Genomic DNA, 16,366 nt, shown 5'->3' with positions numbered 1-16,366 from the left:
TAGTCGCTTAGGCTTTTATATATCAAACAACCGGAACAACCAGTCGACCAGTCACTATGATGCACACTGACCAGCAGAGGGCAAATGCTCAACGCAGGAGCTGCCCCCTGGTGTTCAGTGCACTCCCACAACCAACCTCCCATGGCCAGCTGGTGGCATTAGCATCTAGCATTCTTTCCTTCTGCATCCAGCCTGGTGACCGTTGCCTCCTCTCCCTACCCCACTGGGGCCTTTGGCCCAGGCTGGGCTGGGGAACAGAGGGTGAGTGGCAATGGACATGGCCCCTTTCCCAGGGGGGCCAAGGGCTGGATCCCAAGGGCCGAGTCCCTCCTCAGGGCTAGTGGCCAACTTCCCACGTGCCCTGTCCCTCCCACCGGCCTACAGGCCCTGATCAGCCCTGATTGCTGGCCAGGCCTAGGGACCCCACCTGTGCACAAATTTGTGCACTGGGCCTCTAGCATAAATATATTGAATAAAAGGTGTTTTCTTCCATAATCTTCCCCCAAAATAAGTATCTCCATTAAGAGGCTATAACTTGGACAAGGGAGTCCTCTGTATCTGATAAGGAATGTAAGGATTTTTTCTTCTGCCATCCAAAGGTGAAAATAGTAAATGCAGGAGGGAATATTCTTGTTCCATATTTATTCCTACTGTCCTAGAAATTATGGAAATTAACTTGCTTCGATTCTATCCAGGAAATAACAATTCATAATTAACCATGTAAAAAAGGTTTGTTTACTCGGCAATATTAACGTTGATAAAAACACCCTTATCTTACTGGAGCGGAGTGTGTGGCTCCCTCTCCTGTAACCCCCTCCTGAGTGAGGCTAGAGTTGCCATTCTGGGTATTTCCAGGATGGCTTCTAGGTGGAGGAAAGCTGAGCTCACAGGGAAGGGGTGGGACTGGAATCAGGGCTTGCTCTCCCTGCCTTTCCATGATTGCCTAACTCCTTGAAACAAATCAGCAGATCTCACCTGGTGGTAGCAAGATAAAGTTTTCGATTTCCAAGATCGGCGGTCACCAGCCTTTCGGACCGCATGGTGCGCCAGTGGTCCACAGACCACCCGTTGGCAACCGCTGTTCCAGACAATTTGTAGAAACTGCATGTAGTCAGGAGAAGGTGTTTAGAATCCATCATGCTTTGGTTACATATGCTCTGTATATGGGAGAAGCACTCAATTTTCAAATGCCATTCAACAAAATTTATAATGAATTGGGAAAGTCTTCTTAAAAAGAAAGAAAACTACGGGTACAATTATTCTAGCTGCATCAGAATAATTTTGGGGAGTTTGTTAGAAATGTTGATTACTGGGCCTGGCCTCTGGGCTAGGGTTTAGATTTTTAAAAGTATTTTTAAACAGATGGTCAACAAGAGGCTGAGTGACTGTGAAAGGTACATCCCCTGTGTAAAATGGCGCTGTGGGCAGAGAAAAGGAACAGTTTTTTAAATACAAGCTCCAAAGTCATAAGGACAATCCCTGACTGTTAGATATTAGTCTGTGATTCAACTGCTTTTTCCATGCAAAACTCTACACTGTGATCCAGGATGAGTATCAGTCAGGGTTTTACTTATTTAATAATGGTCAGAGATTCTCCAAAGCAAAAAAGGAGACACCTGCTGGTGAGTTATGGTATTGCAGTAGGCAGCTTCTGGTAGCATTGCTGATGATCCTGTCTTCAGGCCATCTGTAATCTCTTCCTTTCAAGTGTGAGCTGGACCTAGCGACTTGCTTCTAACGAGTGGAATACAGCAAAACGCGCCTGGGATTCTACACCCCAGATTAGGTAACAAAAGGCTCCGGCTTCTGCCTTGCTTGCCTGTCCTCATGGCAAACACGGAAAGAGGCCGCCAGCCAGCAGGCAGCAAGACCTGAAGCCCTTCATGCAACAAACCATGAGAAACTGCACCCCCCGCCCCAGCAACCACATGAGCGTTCTTGGGAGTGGAGCCTTCAAGTCCGGCCTTGAGCGGGCTGCCGCCCCGGCCAGCACCTGACTGCAGCCCTGGGAGAAACCGAAGGATCCAGGTAGGCCGCACCCAAGTTCCTGACCCACAGAAAACGTGAGATAAGAAATGGCTTTTTAAAAAATAACTTTTCACTTAAATTAAATATTTGGAATAAACTTTGATGAAGTCAGTTTGCAATTAACAGTTAAATAATTAGGAACAACTAATGTACCAACTGCTTTATTCTATTAGTTGGGTGAACAACGGAACAATAGTAATTATTTAAGAGTGTCGGTTGATGGTAAAAGAATGTCAGTTGCCCAATAAATGTAAAAGATGAATGAACAGGACCTTAAGTAAGATGCACTTAGTTGTGGATAATCCTCCCCACACACAAAACCTTCCTGGACATGAATGAGTTCATGATGGGCTCCCCACTTCCTGATACCCTGGCCAACAACCCTGAAAGGCTTAGCGTTCTGCCACACCAGCACAGACCCCCAGGACACACAGCCCCCTCCCAGCTGGGACTCCCCTGTAGGGAATGAAGTAAACAGACACCATGCAGCCGGACCAGCCTGGCGCTGGTCCCTCCAGCTGTGTCCACACTGAGCCTCGCAGCACTTGTAGAAGGTGGCCATTGGCTCCTCTGCAGAACCTGTCTGAGCTGCATGCGATAGGCATGAGGATGTTCGTGTTTAGGACATGGCTCTGCAGGAGAGTCAGCATGCTCCCAGGCAGCTGCTCACACCAGGAGCACCCTCCACTTCCTTCAGCTTTGGATACTTCCGATCAGTCACTTTGCAGGTGATGCTGTGCATGCAGGGGGGTGTTGCATGCGAAACAGGGGCAGGGCTGTCCCTGCTCCATGGTCAGCCCATTCCAGCAGCCCAGGCACGACAGCGGATTGGGCCCCACAGGCTCAAGCAGCCTCTTCTGTGTTGGAGCCAAGAAGTGTTTTTCAGCAACTAAATTTTGGGATAATTTTTCTGCAGTCATAAATTACACATGCAATCATTACTATTAATGGATGTACGCCCGACTGATGTGGCTCAGTGGTTGAGCCTCGACCTTATGAATCAGGAGGTCATGGTTCCCATTCCTGGTCAGAGCAGATGCCTGGGTTGTGTGCTCGATCCCCAGTAGAGGGTGTGCAGGAGGCAGCAGATCAATGATTGTCTCTCATCATTGATGTTTCTATCTCTTTCTCCCTCTCCCTTCCTCTCTGAAGTCAAAAAAAAAAATATATATATATATATATATATATATATATATATATATATTTTTTTTTTTTAAGTAATGGATGTACAAAGTATATGTAAATGTAGCATATTGATAAGTATGATACATGAAATAGTTATAAGCCTTGACTGTATATTAGGCTACAAGGAAAATCTCAATGAATATAAGAAAGCAGAAATTGAATAGTTCATCTCCTTTTATATTTTTATTTTTATTTAAGTTAAAAAAAGCTTTAATTACTTGGGAAATTTTTTGTGTATATAATACATACTAAACAGTGCATAAAACATACAGTAAATTATAATTATCAAGTGAACATTTATATAGACACCAGGCAGGTCAAGTAATAGCACTTTGCTGGGACCAGAAGCCCCATGTGCCTGCCCCGATCACAGCTCTTGGGGAAACACAATCCTGAGACAACCATGCCTTTGCTTTTCCTTGTTTCACCTCCTACGTGCACCATGACACCTGTCCTCTTTAGAGTTGCTCTCTCCAGTTTAGCAATCTGTCTCAGGGCGGATTCCTCACAGGAAGAGGCAAGGACCGGTCAGGTCTATATGAATTGTGGATCTCGGGCTCTCAGGAAAAAGGTGGTGAAGGACACAGGGCAGGGCAGGGCCAGGAACCAAGCAAGGATGAGGCATCTGCTTCAACCCATTCCCGAGGGAGCTCTGGAATATGGATACACCACAGTGTCAGTCCCACCGAGATACTGTGACAGCAAGTCTGTAAGAAGTCTTTGACCAGGATGTGCTGGGGGTAGGAACCCTTAGGCCAAGGGCAATTTCCAGGGACCAGTTGTGAGCCATTATCCATCAGTACATGCAGGGGCTGAGGGGAAGGTACCCTGGCCTGGAAAAGGAGATCTGTGCAGGCCAGTGCATCCACTACCTATTATGTTTGAGATTCAGCCTCGTGTATGGGAGGTGCTGTGCATACATTTTCATGGCCGAATAGTGTTCTATTGTATGAATATATCATATGCTGCCAATGAGCATTTGTGTTGCTTCCAGATTTGCGTATTTCAAATAATGCACCTTTGATTATTCTTATAATATACTAGAGGCCTGGTGCATGACATCCGTGCACTGGGCAGGGGAGTCCTTCAGCTCGGCCGGCCTGTGCCCTTTCACAGTCCAGGAGCCCTCAGGGGATGTCCAACTGACAGCGTAGGCCCACAGGGAGCGGGCCTAAGCCGACAGTTGGACATCCTTAGCACATTGCCACGGAGGTCGGCACTGTGCTCACCAGCCCATAAGCCCATCAGTCCTTCAGCCCAGCATTGAGCATCTGCCCCCTGGTGGTCAGTGCACATCACCAGTCATTCCTCAGATGGGTCGATTTGCATATTACCCTTTTATTACATAGGATTGTATTGGACATGTAAATGCATATGTTTAAGGCATGGCCCTGGGAATAGAATTGCTGGATTGTAGGCTGAGTGCATCTTCGGTTTTATTATATTATAAAAATTGTTTTCCAGCTTACATGAACATCAACATTGTTTGATAGCTCCCAATTTTCCACATCATTGCCACTTTTTAATTTTGCCATTCTGGTAAGTTTGTAATGGTATCTCACTGAGGTTTTAATGTGTTTTCTTTGCTAATAATAATGATGTTGCACACCTTTTCATACATCTATTGGCTATTTGAAAATTGCCGTTTTATAAAAGTTCTGTTTAAGTCTTTTGCCTGGGTTGTTCATATAATGTCTGTCTTTTCTTATTGATTAGCAGATGTCCTGTCTGCTGTTACTCTGTCAGTTATATTGTGTTGCAAATATATTTTCCCATTCTTCAATCTCTCTTTGGTGACTTCTAGTGAATAAAAGATTTTGTTTTCTGGAATCTAATTTATTATGCTTTCTTATGTGTTGTTTGAGCAAATTTTTTCCTAAACTGGAGTCATAAAATGTTTTCTATATTGTTTTATAAAAGCTTTATAGTTTTGCCTTTCACTCTTAGGTTTTATTTATTTAGTTATTTTGTGTAATGGTGTGATGTATTTTACTGTGTAAATAACCAGTGGTCTTCAATTAAACTTTTTATTGAAATGCTTATCCTTATCAATAGAAAAAAAAAAAGAAATGCTTATCCTTTCTCCATTGACAGGGAACCTCAAGGTGCACCCCCAATGCTGGGTCGGGAGAACTCAGGCTGCACCCCCCCCACCCCAGCACCAAGCCAGGAAAGCTCAGACCGCATCCCCCACCCGGCGGGGCTGGATAGGGGGCCTCAGGCCACGCCCCCCTCCCCAGGACCAGGCCAGGGGACTTGAGGCTGCGCCCCTCTGCCTGGCTGGGCTTGACAAGGACCTCGGGCCTCGCCTCCTGCCTTGGCACCAGGCCAGGGGACCTCAGGCCATGCCCCCCACCCAGCAGGCTTGATGGGGGACCTCAAGGTGCACTTCCTGTTCTGGTGCTGGGCTAGGGTACCTCAGGCTGCTCCCCCCACCCCAGCACACAGCTGGGGGACTTCAGGCCAGGCTCCCCACCCAGCGGGGCTTGACAGGGGCCCTGAGGCTGTGCACCCCGCCCCCCACCTGGTGAGGCTCGATGGGGGACCTCAGGCCATACTCCCACCTAATGGGGCTTGACAGGGGATCTCAGGCCATGTCCCCACCTGGTGGGGCTTGACAGGGGACCTCAAGGTATGCTCCCTGCCCCGGTCTGGGCTAAGGGACCTCAGGCCATGCCCCCTGTACTAGCGCTGGGCTAGGGGACCTGAGGCTACATCCCCTGCCTGGCGGGGCTTGACAAGGGTGGACTGGCCAGGTCTGGATCTAGCCCAATGGGGGAAGGGGTTGGCCGGGTCTGGGTCTCACGCAATTTTGAGGCACATGTGGATGGGTGGGGATTCGACTCTGGGTTGTGTGGTGTGCCCAAGACTGACAGGAGGAAGGTTTTCATATACATTTTACTAATTTTCTTTCATCTCTGCCACTTCTATTACAGAGAAAGTGCAAATAGCAATATTAAATTATTTCCTCTAATTAATCCCCTTTTATAATGAGCATGAATTTCGTGCACTGGGCCGCTAGTATGTATATAAGTTCTTCAGTTAATCTCTTCCCATCTCTCTGAAGCCTATTCCATGCATCCATTCCTCTGGACCTCAGTTTACTTGTTTGTCAATTTATTATGTTCACAGATTGCATATATCAGTGAGATCCTGTGATATTTGTCTTTCTCTGACCAGCTTATTTCACTCAGGTCCATCCATGCAGTTGCAAAGGTACCTTTCCCTATATTTCTTGGCCCTCGGATATCCATGTCTGGGAGGGACCTATCTGTCAAGTCTTTTCCCATTTATAAAAGGTCGTCTGCCTTTTGCTTATTGTGTTTCACCATCTGAATCTATTAAGCTCTGGAGTTTGGGGCTTTGGGCAGTATGTGGCAAAATTCTGTAATTCTAGTACATCCAAATCGACTTGGTTCCTGGAATTCTATATGAGGCTTTAGATAATGAAGGATACGGGAAACCACTGGAGGTATTTTTCCTGATTCTGGCTTATGGCGCCTATTTCCTGGTGAGCCTGACACGCTCACTGCTCATATTTCTGAGATCCTCTGCCTCCTAAGATAATGGTGCCTTCTCAGAGAGGATTTGCATTCACCAGCGCTTAGGTCATTCTGGAACTACTTTAAACCCACTCAAGAAGCCTTTTTCTGGACCATCCAGCAGAGGTGAATTGGGGTTACAAACTCCCAGAGACCACCAGCATGTGGTTGTAATTTCCCAGAGACAAGGTTGTTTGTTTTTCCTTTCTCTTCTTTGCTTTTCTTTCCTCCCCCTCCACTGTTCAACATCAAAGGCTTTCCTTTTTTTTTTTACAGTGTCCTGGAGGTGAAGGTTAGCATGAGAGTAGGTCTACTTCTGGTTCATCCTCAACCCGAGGAGGCTCCCCTTGGGACCCTAACCTTATGGTGGAAGGTTCTCTATTACCCTTTCCATGCCTGTCAGAACGGAGACTTTAATGCTGAACTCCTGGTCCCTGAGAGGGCCTGAGGGATAAATCCAAGTTTGCTTAGTTGGCCGATGTCCTCAGAGGGAAAAATAACGTCGGTATTCTGTTTCCTCTTTAGATCCCAATTTCACTTGGGTTTTGGCAACATAAAATCCTTTTCTTATCTTTTTCATGCTTTTCAGACTTTTGCAATCTTTGCACATTTTTTAGTTGTTTTCATCTGGGGGATTCGTCTAAATAGTCTAGACTGTTACATTACTCAAAATATGACTTCTTTTAAGTTTTCAGACTATCAAACAACCATGGGAAGAGGAAGGGAATCTCTTAAACAAAGCAGCTAAAATTGTTTAGTAAATAATTAAAACAAGATTGGTTAACATAAATAAAAAGTATAGGAGTTAGTCAATACTGTATTGTAGAGGCAAAATCTACATAGCAACAAGTGATTTTAATCTTTAAAAAGAGGGACTGCATTATTTACAATTTTAGAAAAAGAACACAGATACTCAACAAAATGAGATTAAAATGACAAAAGTAAATAAACGAAAGAAAGAAAAAAAAATGTAAGTAAACTAAAAGCTGATTCTTAGGGGAGGGGGAGATAGGAAAGACCAACTTAGCTAATAAATTAGGAAAATAACAGAAAACAAAATGGAAGCTAAAAGAGATGTGACACTGATAACAACTTGCAGTTGTAGGAAGAGGTAGGTACCAGCATTTTCCAATTCTACGCCCTAGAGCCCCAGGAGCCTAAGGCATGAGGTCAAATCAGGAGGGATCCAAACCTTTCTCCACCTGATTCGGCCAGAGAAGGACCATTCTATAGTGATACCTAGACTTGACACAAAATACCACGAAGAAGGGATAAGCATTACAAATTGTGTCAGGGGTCCCAAAGACCACCCCCAGTTTGGAGGATTCTCTAGAAGGACTCCCAAGATGAAGCATATATTTGTAGTCACGGCTGTGATCCATGACAATGGATCCATGACAAAAGATGCAAAGCAGTGGAAAAGGCAGGTGGACTCAAGTCCGGAGAAAACCAGGCACAAGATTCGGAGTCCTCTGCAACGGAGTCCCACAGACGTGCTCATTCCTCTGACAACACCTGGTCTTCATTGGGGGTTGGTCACCGAGGCAGCCTCTGCCTGGCACATTCCAAAATTTCAGACCAGTAAAAGGAAAGCAGATGCTCAGCATGAACCAGATTGTTTGCCCAAACAGTCCAGGCATAGTAAACGACCCCTACCGCTCAGGGAATGGTGAGAACCCTCCCAAAATTCAAGTTCCCAAATCCTGTCAACCATCGGCCAACAACCGTGCAAGCCAGCAGGCCTTCCTAAGGATAGCAGACTTTTTCTATACCCAAAATTTTATAAGAAAAACATCGTTCTTACCTGATTTTATTGTGTATCTAGAAAATATAAAGGAATCATTTGATAAACTATTAAAATGAGTTTACAAACATGGCTTAATGTAAAATATAATTAAAAAATCAGTAACGTTTTTATATACTTACAGCAACCTATACAAAAACAAACCCCAGAACTAGGTCCTGTTTGCAATAGCAACTAAAACATATATAATGCTTGAGGATAATCTTAACAAAATAAGTAGTAATGGCATGACAAAAAAAAAAAGTTATAATAATAATGTAAAATAAGACTTGGAAAAGTAACCAGATATTTATTCCTGATTAGGAAGACTGAATATGAAAATAACATTTCTAAATTAATTTATAGATTCAATGTTACTAATAGAGATTCAATTAAAATCTCTATTCCTTTAAGTTCCTTCTTTAAAAAGAAAAAATAGCCAAAACCTGTTTGGCTCTGGCTCAGTGGATAGAGCATCGGCCTACGGACTGAAAGGTCCCAGGTTCGATTCTGGTCAAGGGCATGTACCTTGGTTGCGGGCACATCCCCAGTGCAAGTGGCAGCTGATCGATGATTCTCTCTCATCGATGTTTCTAGCTCTCTATCCCTCTTCCTTCCTCTCTGTGGAAAATCAATAAAGTATATTAAAAATATATATATATATAAAAGAAAAAAAATATATATATATGCCTACATTGACAAAGTGATCCTAAAGTCCATTTGGAGAATTAAAAAGGAAAGAAAATTCTTTTTAATAAAAAATAGTTGTGGGAGGATTAGTTCTATTCTCTTTTAATCATCTTACAAAGATATGATTAAAACAATGTCTATTTGTACAAAGAAAAAGCTAGGTCAATAAAATAAATCTCTTACTATATTAATGACAAGAATACATCACAAATGAGGAAGGAAAAGACTAGTCAATATACTAGTTTGATATAGAACTAATGAGAAACACATTACCTCAGGCCCTAATTTGTTTTCAGAGGAAGCCAAGTATGTTTTATTATTATTATTATTATTATTATTATTATTATTACTTCCAGTGATCATTATGTGACACCTAATTAAAGCCAAGATATAGTTGCCTTTGAAAAGGATTTATAGGATTATATGCTACTTCTATATGTCCTAAAATAGCTAAAATAAAAGGGGGAAAAAATGTAGTTGAACAAAAGGGCAAAAAGGCCAGGGGAGAATATTGCAAAGAGTTAATACCTTTGTTATAAAAATAAAGATACATATTTATATGAAGCAGGGGTTATAGTAGAAATTAATGCCCTGTGGCCTTGGGGAAGTTAGGTAGCTTCTCTGAGACTCAATTTTCTTCCTCTTTGCCAGGATCGTGGCAAGGATTTAAAGTATAAGCAAATACTCTGACCAGTTTTGCTCAGTGGGTAGAGCGTTGGCCTGCAGACTGAAGGATCCCGGGTTGGATTTCAGTCATGGGTACATGCTTGGGTTCTGGGCATGATCCCCAGTAGGGGGCTTGTAGGAGTCAGCCAATCAATGATTCTCTCTCATCACCGATGGTTCTCTCTCTCTCTTCCTCTTCCTTCCTCTATGGAATCAATAAAAATACATTTTTTTTAAAAAAAAAAGGGAAAATAAATATTTTTTAAATGAAGTATATGCAAAGTCCTTAGCATAATATTTGACATATGTATCATGGTTGCTCAACAAATGATAGTTAGTACTAACTACTCAGAGTTAGTACCACTACTAATGGTGGTAGTCATCACAGTAAGAGCTCACTAAGTAAGAAAACATTAAGTTCCCCCCAAAATAAATGCACAAAGAATGTGAACAGAGAATTCTCAAAAGAGGAAATATAACTAATAAACTTAAGAAAATGTTCAACCTGACCAAAAGTCAAAGAAATGCAAATAAAAATTATATAGCTTTTGGGCTACTAATTTATCAAAACATTTAAAATCAGTAGTAGTACCCAGTGCTGGGACAGTGTGCAGAAACTGGTATTTTCATACATTCCTGAGAATATGTAAGTTGCTACATATATAAGTGATGTGAGAATATGAACTGTCATTTCAAAAATAATCATATTTTTTGTTTCAGAAATTTCACTGCTGAGATTCATCCCTAGGACAGAGCCCCAAACATGGAAAGGCTGCAGGTAGTTGTCACTGAGTAATTGGAAACAACCCAGCCATCCAGTGATGGGAGGACTGAGTAGGATTCGCTCAGTGGAGATGGTGATTACACTGATACCACATAGAAAATACAATGAGAGAGAGAAAGCAGGATGCAGCATTTTCTGTGTACTGCATAGCAAACAAATCTGGAGGAATATACACATTTCAAATAAAAACTAGGATCATATTACAGTGGTATGATTATGGAGAATTACTACCTTTATAACTTAAAAATTATACTTCATTAAAACTGTGCTTTAGTGATTATTTCCAAATGGACTCTTTCGCTTTTAAAATGACACCAAAATTTAACTTCAGAACTCTTGACAAAAGCCTAAAGCCCTGATTTTTTTATGTTGCACCTCTAGAGGGAGCACAAGTGCTTAAAATACACCATAACCATAACTTGATCTACTGTGACTACACAGTCAAGAATTGTAGAGCTACGAGGGGCTTCAAAGATAGTGTGTTTTCTTTAGTCTTAGGGATAGACAGAAAACAATCTCTAGCTATAAATCGTATCATTTCTGTTATTAGTGCTGCTTTTATTTTTTTATTTTTTTAAATTATATTTTATTGATTTTTTACAGAGAGGAAGAGAGAGGGATAGAGAGCTAGAAACATCGATGAGAGAAACATCGACCAGTCGCCTCCTGCACGCTTCTAACTGGGGATGTGCCCGCAACCAATGTACATGCCCTTGACCGGAATCGAACCTGGGACCCTCCAGTTCGCAGACTGACGCTCTATCCACTGAGCCAAACCGGTTTCGGCATTAGTGCTGCTTTTAAATGGCATTGTGTTGAGTATATAATCTTTTTGGATTGAAGTGCCCAATGGAGAGGAAGATGGTACAAGAAAATCAAGGCTGCAAACTATTCTCAAATCCCTAATATTTCTGCCATGGAATTACAATCTAATAACTATCCCCTGAAATTCCAAAGAACAGTGATATGGGCCCATTTCATGGTTTGTTTTTTGTTTGGGTTTTTTGGTTTCCTGTTAAGGTTGGTTTCCAGAGAACCCCAAGGCAAGAGAAGAGCTTGCAGCATTGATGTTTGATTAATTTGATGATGGGTCTATCTGGGCAGGACAAATATGGGTCTAGTTGGGGGTTGAAATGTGTGTCTCCTGATATGCCGATTGTAAGAGGAGATGGGGTTTAGTTTTGGATGTCCTCAAGTTACCTCTGGGCTCAGCCACTCTCTAACTCTGAGTCCACTCAAAATTTTCTCATCTGTTTGTTAAATTTAAATTTCAAAAGCCCCAGTCTCTTTCTTGTAACCTAGTTTTGCCTCAAAGCTACTTGGAATCAAGAACAAAATGAAGAGCCATGGCTTCTTCAGAAGCATTTATTCCTCCCTCCAAGATGGAGATGGTAGGAGCTTGAGAAAATAGCAAGTCCTAGTAGCTGCTTCAAGTACCCACCTGGCTCCACGCATACTCAGCTCCATATCACTGACCATATTCCCTATGCTGTAACCCACATCCCTGTGGTTATTGTGTAACTACCAATCTGTACTGCCTAATTCCTTCACCTTTTCGCCGTAGTAGGAATGTATACATTAAATATGTGCAGCTTTTTTGCATGTCAATCATACTTCAATTTTAAAAAACAGAACATAACATTTTAAAAAAGACAAAGAAAAACAATAATGAGATAAAATGAATATGAAGACTATCAGCTTAGGGGATATAGTAAGCCCTTAATAAACTGTAGCCTTTTTTATTATTATCATCTCACAATGAGCTTCATTAGGGCAGGGACCATATAGCATTTCTCAGGACCTGGCCCCGTGATAACATAGCCCACACCTGCTGAGTGATTCCTATGAGCCAGGCCCCGAGTTCAACCACAACCTTCGAAGTAAGCACTGTTATTACCCTCATATTACAGATGAGGACATTGAAGCACATAGAAATGAGGCAACTTGCCCAAGGACAAAACTAAAATTTGAATTCAAAGCAATCTGACTCCAGAAACCAAGTTCTTAAAACTATACTGTGCTGTCTCAGTCAATGTATGCCTTAATAAACTGTTGCTGAGCCTGGCCACGGTGGCTAAGTGGTTGAACATCAATCTATGAACCAGGAGATCTTAGATTCACAGCTCCATCCCCGGTAGGGGGCAGCAGGAGGCAGCCAATCTATGATTCACTGTCATCATTGAAGTTTCTGTCTCTCCCTCTCCCTTCCTCTATCCGAAATCAATTAAAAAAAAAAAAAAAATGAACTGTTGCTGAGTGAATAAATTAATGGATTAAAGATTTCTGAAAATGCAATTTCTGGGTCTCAGAACCTACACATATTGCAATGTAAGTTATTCATTACAATTTTAAGTTTTTTAAAGACAGTATAAATTTTTAAATAATATTATTACCACATAGAAACAAATGTGCACAGAAGAAATATTGAAGAAGAAAAAAAAAAAAAGAAAAAAAAAACATCAGCCGAAACCGGTTTGGCTCAATGGATTGAGCGTCAGCTTGGGGACTGAAAGGTCCCGGGTTCAATTCCGGTCAAGGGCATATCCCCAGTAGGGGGTGTGCAAGAAGCAGCTGATCGATGACTCTCTCTCATCGATGTTTCTAACTCTCTATCCCTCTCTCTTCCTCTCTGTACAAAATCAATAAAATATACATATATAAACAAAAACAAAAACAAAAAACACATAAAAATGTTAGGAGTGGCCATTGTTGATGAATACATTCAGGGGTGGCTTTTTCTTTCTTTTTTTATCCATCTTTTTCCAAAATTTCTTTAGTGAGCTGTGATTCTGCACAGACTGAATAACCATAGCCTTATTTTTGTGTTATGTGTGCTTTACTGCTTTACTGTTCGTCCTACCATTGGCAGCAAACCTTTCTAAGAGGATTTTCATGATTTCATTGGGGGGTTTGTGCTCTGTCAATCTCAAAAAGAAAATTAGAATCCCTGGTAATTTGCCCTCTTGACCTTAGTGGAGTGACTCATTGGCTCTAACTCCTGGCGCTGACAAGCCGTGTTGTGGCTTTCCCTCTCTGATAGTTCCTGTCTGCAGACAAGAGAGCTGTTGTGCTCTTACGTCCATTTGGAAAACACATCCTGCTCGATGCAGGGGTTTTGCAAAGGCTTTATCAGGCTGTTTCTCAAACAACCCCGTGAGGCTGTAACAAAGCCCTCGGAGCCTTGAATCCACGTACACAAGCCTACATGAATGCGAAGGGGCAGGATATTAATCCGACATACTAACCTATGGGTTTTTTTTTGCCCAGAACTTCCTGATACTCGAGACCTTTCCCTGGTTTTAGCAGCAGCAGGGGCGTCCTACGCTTACAGCCTCAGAGAAAGGACAACGGAACGGAACAAAGCCATCAGTTCTTGGCTTATGACCTGAAAGGCTAGGCCTCGCGGAGACCAGGTCGGAGATGAGGAAGAGCAAAGCTGCACCACATCTCCCCCCACAGCCCCCACGGACTGTGAAGGAAGGACGGTGGACAAGAGAGTTTAGATGTTAACACAGGGGGTTCCTAGATAATGTGGCTCTGAACCCCCCAAATCTCAGAGAGGACTGGAGGAAAGGGTTCAGGAGGCCCACCAACCTGCCATTGACGAACACCTTAGATGAGAAAAATCGGACCCACTTTGTTTGACCTGGTGGGAATCCCATCCCATTCCGATCGCCAGGCCAGAATTATTCACGTGAGCTAAAATATGCATGGAGAGCAAGTAGGCTCTAGTAAGGTGTGCTCTTCAGCAGGCAATCTTTCCCTTGTTCCAACATGAAGAATCTTTTTCCCTTGCCAGTTCCCAATGCAGAGCCTTCCACCTTTCTGTCCTCCTCCCTTCCCCCAATGGATGTGACCGATAGAATACTAGAGGCCCAGTGCATGAAATCCGTGCCCTGGTAGGGTCCCTAGCGGCTGCTGGCTGTGGCCGGGGCCTCTCTCCCTTCCCCTGGTCGGCCAGCCCCTAGTCTAACTCCCGGAAGAATTCCTGTGGAGTGGACAATTTGCATACTAAGCTTTTATTATATAGGATACTAGAGGCACTGAAAGGGGTGGGGGGAGGGTCCCTCAGCCTGGTCTGTACCCTCTCACAGTCCAGGAGCCCTCGGGGGATGTCTGACTGCTGGCTCCATGGAGTGCGGACCTAAGCTGGCAGTTGGACATCCTTAGCGCTGCCATGGGGGTGTGCTCCCACCACCACCACTGTGCTTGCCAGCCATGGGTCCGGCTTCTGGCCGAGCAACGCCCCCTCTCCCCCATGGAAGAGTACTGACCACCAGAGGGCAGCTCCTGCATTGAATGGGATCAGCAGAAACTGACTTTCCAACATCCCCCAAGGGGTTCCTGGCTCAAGCCAGGATGAAGGACCCCGGTGCACAATCGGGGTCAGAGAGGGACGCAGGAGGTTGGCCAGCCAGGGAGGAACTGCGGGAGGGCTCCAGGGCGTGTCCAGCCCTCCTGCTAAGTCCCTATTGGCCAGACCCCAGCAGCAAGCTAACCTCCGGGTCAGAGTGTCTGCCCCCTGGTAGTCAGTGCACATATAGTGACTGTTCAACCTGTCAACTGTCTGCCCCCTAGTGGTCAGGGCAGAAGCTCCTCATAGCGAGTGGTTTAGTAGCCTTACCATATCATTAGCATAGTACGCTTAGATTGGTTGAATGGACAACCAGATGACTGGACACTTAGCATATTAGATTTTTATTATAAAGGCTTACTACCCTGGCCAGTATGGCTCAGTGGATAGAGCATAGGCCTGCCAATCAAAGGGTCCTACTTTGATTCCAGTCAAAGGCGGGCTTGCGAGGGAGGTAACCAATCGATTTCTCTCTGTCTTGCCCTCTCTCTTCCACTCTCTAAAAATCAATGGAAAAATACCCTCCGGTGAGGGCATTTTTTTTTTTTTAGAGGAATACAATTACCCATGTTCTCTGTCAAACTGGATTTCTTTTGTTTTAAACATCAGCCCATTTTCACAACTCTGCAATTATGGCAATAGACGGTAAGCAACCATTTTTGTCAGCTTGACTTTTAAACTGACCACTTAACCGATGGACTTTGCCAGGAATGGGTTAACTGAAAAAATTAATGGCTGCACCGCCTTTTCTTTCAAGGTGGAGTTAGAGTAGAGAACAACGTGCAGTAGTTTAAAGCCGTGCTCACACAGTTCTACACAAGCACAAGCAACACTGTGGGGTGTTGGGGTTTTTTTTGTTTTTTTTTCCTTTAAAAAAAAACCACAACGGTTGCTTAACCAAGTGGTTATCCGTTATGGTGTTGACATAGGAAAAGGTGAAATGCTGTGCAACAGGCGGCTCCGCGGCATGCGCGCGTGGGATGTTCCTTGGATGGAAAGACAGACTTGCTTTTCACTTCCTCTCAATTTTGGTCCCGCCCCCTTAGTGCATCTTCCTGAGAATGCTTAAAAAGAAAAAGAAAAAAAAAAAAAAGGAAAAAAGAACATATTGGTCTTACTGCAAGCGGTCCTTAGTCCTTTTTAACTCCAGGGGACTGGGTGTCCCTGACTTCTCCACTGTGTGGCGAGTCGCTTTGCTCTCCCCGCTGCTGCCTTCCAGCCCTCGGCCGGGCTGAAAGCTTCCTAGCGGGGGACAGAGGACCCCAGGCTCCCAGCACCAGCCGCCCGGGAGCGGAGGAGGAGCACGGTCCCGCCGGCCGCCAGCAGCGCCCGGA

The sequence above is a fragment of the Pipistrellus hanaki genome (assembly GCF_964339955.1).
Source record: "Pipistrellus hanaki genome assembly, chromosome: 1".
NCBI classification, from domain to species: Eukaryota; Metazoa; Chordata; class Mammalia; order Chiroptera; family Vespertilionidae; genus Pipistrellus; species Pipistrellus hanaki.
Note: the sequence above shows the minus strand (reverse complement) of the source record.